The sequence below is a fragment of the Theobroma cacao genome, chromosome 4 (assembly GCF_000208745.1).
Source record: "Theobroma cacao cultivar B97-61/B2 chromosome 4, Criollo_cocoa_genome_V2, whole genome shotgun sequence".
Taxonomy (NCBI): domain Eukaryota; kingdom Viridiplantae; phylum Streptophyta; class Magnoliopsida; order Malvales; family Malvaceae; genus Theobroma; species Theobroma cacao.
Window position 1 is genome coordinate 7,547,661 of NC_030853.1, and position 10,119 is coordinate 7,557,779.

The following is a 10,119-nucleotide window of genomic DNA, read 5'->3' on the forward strand; positions in this document are numbered from 1 at the left end:
TTTCACTTCTTAAAAGAAAGAAAATAATTAATGATATTTATCTTGTCCATATTTATCACACTTCCATATTTATAATATTCCTAAATTTGTGGATGTGATTAATTAAATCCTGATATCCCTATTTTAAGGAATCAAATTCCCTAATTTAAATATATCAAAATTTATATTTCTAGAACTTTTCCATAAGATATTGTTTAGTAAATTAGAGTTTTTAATTGCACCAATTTAGGCTGCAAATATGGACACTAAAATCCCAAAACCGTGACTTTACAAAATTTTGGCAACAGTGTACCAATCACAGTTTTATGGCTTGATGCAGCATCAAATCAGGGCATTTAATTTCCAAATTTTAACCATGGTCAGCTAACATATAGAACCTATTAAAATTTCATAATTTTTGGATTTGATTTAGCTTGTCAAAACCCCAAAAAAACGCAACCTATGTATCCTGTACATAGCTGCAGTTTTTGGGTTGCATATGTGGCATTATGATGGTATAATTCAAGGGATTAAATCCCTTAATTTTAGTGATCTTTCCAAGCATCTTTTGAACATATTAAAAATTCAAAATTTATCCAAAAAGGTACAAGAATTGCACAATTTTAGGACTCTTTGAAGATGACTTTCTCAGCAAAATCATGACCTGAAACTACTGCTGGCAGCAATAGTTTCAGCCATGATATCATGGCCTTTTCTTCACCATTTTCAGCTGGTAATTAATCATATTGAAACACTTTCAATTTAGATTACTTCCAAAGTTTTTCAGAATATTTGGAGACTTTAAGACCCCTGTTAAAAACTAAAAATCAAACCACAAGGAAATCTGGATAGAATCGAATTCTATCACCAAACCGCATCTTGTTTCCCATGAATTCGAATCCTTTTCTTGCTAAACTCTTTTGTGCATCTCATGCAAATATTGTTCTACAAAATTGAGACACTTAAACAAGATTAGTTGCTGAAACAAATAAGTTGTCACGAACCGGTACTCTTCTCGAGCTCGTGACAACTGCTGCGATGTCCCGATAGACATTCATCGCCCGAAATGTCGATGAAAACCTCGCAAGGCTTTAATAGCAGTTTTCTCACCTCCCCTGTGATCAACAATTGTAATATAACATGTTTTGAGAGGTTATAAACTATTTCCAAATCAAAACAATAGAAGAATAATTCTTTTGTCTCACAGGGGCATTTTAGTCATTTTTTCTCACAATTATCGAAACTAGTTAAAAATGTGGTATACGAGTGGAAAACACATATTTCATAATAAAAAATAAATTTAGATGTCTAAAACATTCATGTAAAACGAAACTACATCTATTTGAATATAAAAAAAATATTCAATAAAATATTTTATTTTTTTATAAAATAATATTTATAGAGTTACCGGTAAATAATTTTTGTAGCGTAAAAGCTAAATAAATTCATACATACTGTAATACAGATAACTAAAGTATAAAATTTAATTTACAGTGACACGTGGGCCCACGAATGACTAAAAGTATCAAAAGAAATGAGCCTACAGTTTTTTGATGTGGCAAGTCCAACTATAGTCCTCGACGATATCAGTTATCTATAATCTATTCTGAGCCTGAAATGGGTGGAATTGAGGGTTGTGAGATTTTATATTCCCAGTGAGTAAACAAATACCATCTAAAATATCTAAAGCCGAGCAAATGGAGATAGATAAAATAGTTTAACATATTGAAATTCATCACCCTTCAACTTGTTTCAACCAAATAAAATCAATTCATATAAATGAAGTAATCAACATGGCTTATGAATTTCTTAAGACTTTGGCTCGTGCCAAAATCATTCTCATACCCAATTATCAGGGATACCTTGGTCGCGGGCTATCCCAAACCGAGTCTACCAAGGCTATTAAAAAGTTATGTACTCATAAATCATGTTTTTGTTTTGAAATATAGTCGTTCCTTGGCGTTGGCTGAGTTCGCCCTCATGTGGTGGTTTGGCGTGAAGTGAACTCTAAAAGTTATACCTCGGGAGTTACCCTACTCGCCTCTCCAATCGAGGTAAAAATATGACCAGGTTCTGTGCCCCTATAATAGGCTAGTCCACAGAACCAGCCCACTGCAGCAAGCTAAGCCCACCATACAATAAAATTTTCAACTGCATGACATGGCAATTTAATAATTATTCAGTCTATCAAGGCAAACAACAGTTTATACATTTCAACACAAACACCAATTCAGCCATTCATACCAATATTGTCATAAGCCAATCAATTAGAACCATAAATTCAAAATACATCAAATGGTCTCAAATTACTCTATTTAAAAGGCAATTATTCCACTTTAAAACAATTTTATGAAATCATTTCACTAAATCACATTTTGTTTATAAAATCGAAAAATTAATCATTTAATTCATTTTCCATAAAATTCACAAAATTGAATAAAACATACTTTAGATAATTAAGACGATAGTAAGGTTACTCACAGTACTAGGAGTTCGATATACTCTTATTCTCGGTCTTCAGGCACAATTTCTTTGCCCTTGTTAGAAGGCTCACCACCTATACATCATACGTGACACGAATTTCAATAAATTGTGTCTATTTATCATAAACTATTTCAGGCTCTATAAATCTATATGAATGCACGAAATGTGATGCAAAATGTCCGAATAGCCATTTAAATACTGTATACAACCTAATTCGTACTATTCTCGGTGTAATTGGCTAAAACCTCTAATTTAACTCCAAATCTATTTCTTTCACTTTTTACACTCCAATTATACTTAAAATATCTCAATGACTGTGAATATGATTCATTTTATCAGTCCGAACCATAAATCACACATGTCTATACATTAGTTAAAAATTCAAATTTTCATGCCAAAATTTTCCATTAAATTTCTAGCCTCACCAATCATTAAATGACACCAAAATATCATGAAATATCATCAATTTCAGCCTCAATATCCTCCTTAGAAAATTCGGCCTCTTGTGGGTTTGTGAAGAACAAAGCGATTCCTTACAAGATTTTCGTACTTTCCATTACCAAACAACGAAAAACACTTAATTAGCTTGAAATCTAGCAAAATCAATGCTCAAAACCTCTCCTCTCAAATTCGGTCAGCATGGGTTCATCATGAAAACTTGAGTTCTAAGCATGGAAAATGAAAAAAAAGCATGGGTAGTGTAAATCACAAGATAAAATCACAAAATTTTACCTTTATTAGCTTAATCCCTTGAAATCCCACACTTTTTCTTCAATTTTCCCACCTAAGGTTTGTGTTCTTCTTTTCTTCCTCTGTTCTTACTATGGCCGGCCATAATGAAGAGAAATGGGCTGATTTTGTGCTAATTTATAAGAAAAATAATGAATGGATGAGATTTTGACACATGTCACCATTCTATTGGACCATGTGTCATAATTAGCCATTAAGCAATCTCTCTCAACCACTTAAATTTTCTCAATTATCCATGATAATATTGGGTAAAATCAATGTGCTGGACAAGTGTTGGGTGGTGTAAAATTCCAAAATTCCAACTTTCCCCCCATAAACTCATAAAATTACCGTTTTGCTCTTAGGACTTCAAAAATGTCAGAATTTAAATTTTTTACCTCTCAAACTCAAATCATACTCCAATGAGTCCAATGTGATCAAAATCTTTTCTAAAAATTCCCATTTTATCCTCGAGTGACAATATTACCATTTTATCCCTAGAACATGAAAATTCCAAATTGACTCTAATTCAGCCCTCGAACTCCAAGTCATCATTTTAAGTTATTGTGGGGTTTTAAAATTCTCAGTTTCATCTTAAGATCTCTATTTAGACTAGGTCGAGGCTTAATTCAACTTAATAGTACCATTTGGTACAGTATCGACTTTTGACGATTTTTCAGGGTTTTCCAAGTATGCAAGCATGCTATCTATCACATGTATGTCATGACAAATATTTTATAAGGTTGGGCTGTACAGCACTACCCCCCTTAAAATAAAATTTTGACCTCAAAATTTCACTTATCGAATTTCAAGAAAAAACGTGGATATCGGTCCTTCATCTGGTACTCGACTTCCCACGTCATCTCTTCCATTTGAGCATTCTATGGCATCCCCCTCGAGGGCCCACTCCAAGGTATTGTTATATCCAGGTCCCCATCACTTGCCTTACTCGTATTCGCCATGCCTAAGGGTGGCACGACAGGTCTTGCAGGACCTTTTTGCCAAGCTTCGAACCCGAGACCTTTTGCTCCCTTCGAAGGGAACGCATTTAACCATTAAGATGTTTTTATTCCTCAACACTCGATCCTTTTGACCTAGAATATGTACGGGTTGCATCTAACCCAAATCATCCTTAAATCATCAATTATGCATGTTTACTTAACTATCCACAATTTCTCTACCTTGATCTTTTATCAAACCTTCCAACATTCAAGCATTTCATAATACAGAAGGATCAAACACCTTTTATTTATCCATAGATATATATTTAACATCACAGATAATTTAAATTTGATAAACATTAGTAACCATATTCTCAAAAAGAAACTCTCGTACTTTTATGATCAAGTAATTATTAAGTAAATCTCGAACCACCAAAACCATTCTTCATTTAGTTGGGTACATCACTAACTCCACATATACGTATACACACACATTCAAGTGTCCATATTCCTCATTATGTATACAGGTCTTAGTTTTCAAATGCCTTTAAACTAATTTCTCTTTATTCATTCCCATCCATAATCAAGATTTAATAGAATAATCTTCATAATTCATACAAATTCTCATCATGCCTGTGTATAGTTCCACATCATTTACATACTTATACTCTCTTCTTATCATTTTCAATTATATGCTTAAGTTTCCTTCTACTATATATCATTGCATCATAATGTCATCTTTATTGAATTATAATCTATTATGCGTGTATGCTTTATAATCCCATTGATACTTCAAAGATTTATCTTAACATGATCATTGCATCTTATACAATACCACAATTCCTAAGAGTCATCCGTTTTCCTCGATTATCCTTCATGCCTCTTACATATATTGTATCCTTATTGCATTCCGATATTGATTTGTCACTTAAGACTCAGACTCATTTGAATCATGTATGCCTCAAGCATTTTCGAATTCCAATTTCCATAATACATTAGGAAAGTTTCATTATCCCACTTCATTATCAAGGTTAGCTTCTATCATCCTTTGTTCCACTCTTTTATATAAATATAACATCATTTTCCCTTAGCCAATTTATAAATTGCACTTGAAATTGCAAAACTTGAAACTAGATTCTTCTCAAGTACCTTTCAATATTAATACTAATATCACTCTCAACTTACAGCTTCCTTTTTATAACTACATAACTTAGTGCTTGCTTTCACTAGATCCATGGCAGAACTTCTCTTGAGTATTTCCTTGGGGATATCTATCTTAAACTTAAGTCTCACAACAGGTGATCGCTTAACTCGTGACTTAGCCATTTGGCTCCTTAGCAAGTTTCAAAGTCACGCATCTTCTACTCATCACGTATAATTTATAATTCTTTCTCAAAGGTGTTTAAACATTCTTAAAACACTTAATCACTTATTTACTCTTTCATACTCCAAGTATATCACTTCCATAAAGGCATGCCCAACTACTCATGCTTCAACTTATCTCCAAGGGTTTCTAGCATATCCCGTAATTTACTTGTGTTGTCACTAATCGTTTCCTTCCAACAAGGTCAAGACAAGATTAGTAAATTCTCGTAACAATATTCTATATGAACTCATTTGCTATATCATTCTTGAAATCTCCGTTCACACTCTCATCACTTGGCATTGACATCTCTTATCAACATCTCATAGATTCATCTAACTTTTCCCTCACTTCCTCTTTAACCTTTTACAAGATTTACTTTATTTCTTAAGATTTGACTTTAGTCAACATATTATTCATCTTAACACTCCCCCAATGCAATTAAAACTCCAACAACAAAACTCGACATCAAAACCAATGACCATTTTTCAATCTCGTGAGTCCAATCTTTATGCTACTCACAATTTGCTCTTACTTTCTAGCCATTAGGGGTTCTTAACGCGACAGCGTTTGATAGTCAGTACTATGGCATTGCATCTGTTTGAATTCACTTTATCCCATCAACTCTTCCACCTTTAAAGCTACTACCTCAATTATTCACAATCGTGTGACTTCCCTCTGAGTCTATACTACAATTAGCAAAACTAACTTTCTATCACAAGTGTGGGATCAGAACATTGATTTAACATATTTATTTTGCCACTAACATTCATATATCTTTACCATAACATTTCGTACGAGTTTGCTTAGGCAAAAATCTCCAAATTTATTCATAGCTACATGTATCTCAGATTGCACATCACTTATCATCAGTCAATAAATCCCATTTTAGAATACTCTTTCCATATTGTATAGTAACTTCACCATATAGTATCACGACATTATGTTCCTCCATTATACTATTATGCACACTCCACAAAAATTAATTATAAGATTTACATACCTTAACTAATGCTAATTCCATTTAATCATATCTTAAATACTCCAAACTTATAAATTAGAACTCCAAGTGTATGTCCATATATTGATAATCTTTATATATTTCATGATCATGAAAACTACAACTTACAAACTAGCTTTCTATCATATGCACACTATTAGAACATTAATTTCAACATGTTTAATTCTCCTTTGGTGGTATGTTAAGATCATTCCTGGATACATTTCCATATCAACATTGATATGCCCTTACCATAGCATTTAGTGCAAATTTGATGAAGGAATTGTCTATAAATAACTCTTAAATATATAATTATCAAATTGTATACCACTAAATGTTAAGATCTTGACTTTATTCATCAATAACCAATCACATTTATTAAGTGAATAATTTACTTAATTATTACACCTTGCCTTTGTGATTATAAGATCAAAGTTGTCCTAAACTTAGGATGCAGAAGTTCTCTCTCTTAGAGTATATCCAAACATCAACATTTTCTAAATTCCTTACTCTAGGGAAATCACCTTCAAGACTGATCATTCATATCATAGACCACACTTTGAACCAAATAAACTTTTAAATTGATCTTTCAAGTAATTCGTATATCAATCTCAATTATAGAACTTTATATGGCACTTAGACTAGATTCGACATTTCCAAGTCATTTAACCTCAAGCTACCAATTCCACAGTTAGTCTTTTAATCCCTTGGCTCTCCCTTTTTCTATGCATAGCAAAGTTCAAGCTCATCCTTAGAGGAGATTTGTTTACTAATTTCTTACTTCATGACCACACATCAATTATAGTAATCATTGATACTCACTCTCGAGTTAATTCACGTGCTTATGTCCATGAACTATAATAGGTCCAATTAATTCTTGAAATCTCATAATCACTTAATTGAAATCAACATCAGTTCCCTCTATGCTACTGTACCAATTCAACACATATTCACATATAAAATATTTTAAAATCCCAACACCACTTTTATATGGGCATAACAGGCTCAATTAACATACTATTCTTATCTTCATGCACATAAGTATGGGTTTACTCTTATCTCAATGCTTAATTTATACACTCCAAGTAAATTACAACCATCACTATTCATTCTAATCAAAGTGTGCCCATTATTACCATTATCACACGTGCTCTTTTATATTAACCCCAATACAATCCATAGTCCCCAAATCTTTTTTCCAATTGACAACCATGAGTTCAATTATAACTCCACCAAATGAATAAATTATCACGGCCTATTAGTCCAACTCTAAATTTCTCTATCCTTAATCGGAGGGATATATCATTTCATTAATCTTTCACTAGGAGCATTCATTTTAAAATCTCTCTAATATTGGCTTTTGTCATGGGTGGCATCTTAAACCCGAACAATGGCTCTACTTATGACCTTTGCATGACATTAATAAAGAAGTGGATTATTGGGAACAGGAGTTCATATAGCTCCTTGTCTATGACTTATGCTCCCATAAGATCTATAAGAAGAAAGAGAACGAGTGTAAACAACTACAAATTCTATATGCAAATGCACGTATTCTACTCTATCAAACCTAACTTAACTTAACTCGAGGCCACATTGACACTGTAAATTTTAAAACAACTTTAAAACCAAAAGCTCTAATCTTTAAAACCAGAAGCTCTGATCTTTAAAACCAAAAGCTCTATTACCACTCAAATTGTCACGACTTGGTACTCCCCTCGAGCCCGTGACAACCTCCGCAATGTCCCGATAGACATTCATCGCCCGGAATGCCAATCGAAACCTTGCAAGGATTTAATATCAGTTTTCTCACCTCCTCTATGATCAACAGTTGTAATATAATATGTTTTGAGAGGTTATAAACTATTTTCAAATCAAAACAATAGAAAAAAAAATTTTTTGTCTCACAAGGGCATTTTAGTCATTTTTCCTCACAAATCTTAAAACCAGTTAAAAATGTGGTATATGAGTGGAAAACACATATTTCATAATCAAAAATAAATTTAGATGTCTAAAACATTCATTTAAAATGAAACTATATCTATTTGAATATAACAAAAATATTCAGTAAAATATTCTATTTTCTTATAAAACAATATTTATAGAGTTACCGGTAAATAATTTTTGTAGTGTAAAAGTTAAATAAATTCATACATACTGTAATACAGATAACCAAAGTATAAAATTTAATTTACAGTGACACGAGGGCTCATGAATGACTAAAAGTATCAAAAGAAATGAACCTACAATTTATTGATGTGGCAAGTCCAACTGTAGTCATCGATGATATCAGTTATCTACAATTTATTCTGAGCTTGAAATGGGTGGAAATGAGGATGGTGAGATTATATAATCCCAGTGAGTAAACAAATACCATCTAAAATATCTAAAATCGAGTAAATGGAGACTGATAAAATAGTTTAACATACTGAAATTCATCACCTTTCAACTTGTTTCAACCATATAAAATCAATTCATATAAATCAAGTAATCAATTTGGCTTATGAATTTCTTAAAACTTTGGCTTGTGCCAAAATCGTTATCATACCTAGTTATCAGGGATACCTTGGCCGCGGCCTATCCTAAACAGAGTCCGCCAAGGCTATTAAAAAGTTATGCACTCATAAATCATGTTTTTATTTTGAAAATATAGTCGTTCCTTGGCATTGGTAGAGTTCGCCCTCACGTGGTGGTTTGGCGTGAAGTGAACTCTAAAATTTATACCTCGGGAGTTACCCTACTCGCCTCTCCAACCGAGGTAAGAATATGACCAAGTTCCGTGCCCCTCTAATAGGCTAGTCTACAGAACCAGCCCACTGCAGCAAGCTAAACCCACTATACAATAAAATATGCAACAGCATGACATGGCAATTTTATCATTATCCAGCTTATCAAGGCAAACAACAGTTTATACATTTCAACACAAATACCAATTCAGCCATTCATGCCAATATTGTGATAAGCCAATCAATTAGAACCATAAATTCACAATACATCAAATGGTCTCCAATTACTCTATTTGAAAAGCCATTATTCCATTTTAAAACAATTTTATGAAATCATTTCACTAAATCACATTTTGTTTATAAAACCGAAAAATTAATCATTTAATTCATTTTCCATAAAATTCACAAAATCGGATAAAACATACTTTAGATAATTAAGATGATAGTAAAATTACTCATAGTACTATAAGTTCGATATACTCATATTCCCGATCTTCGGGCATAATCTCTTTACCCTTGTTAGAGGGCTCACCACATGTACATCATACGTGACATGAATTTTAATAAATTGTGTCAATTTATCATAAACTATTTCAGGCTCTATAAATCTATATGAATGTACAAAATGTGATGCAAAATGTTTGAATAGTCGTTCAAATACGGTATTCGACCTAATTTGCACTATTCTTGGTGTAATTGGCTAAAACCTCCAATTTAACTCCAAATCGATTTCTTTCACTTTCTACACTCCAATTATACTTAAAATACCTCAATGACTGTGAATATGATTCATTTTATCAATTTGAACCATAAATCGCACATGTCTATACATTAGGTAAATATTCAGATTTTCATGCCAAAATTTCCCATTAAATTTCTAGCCTCACCAATCATTAAATA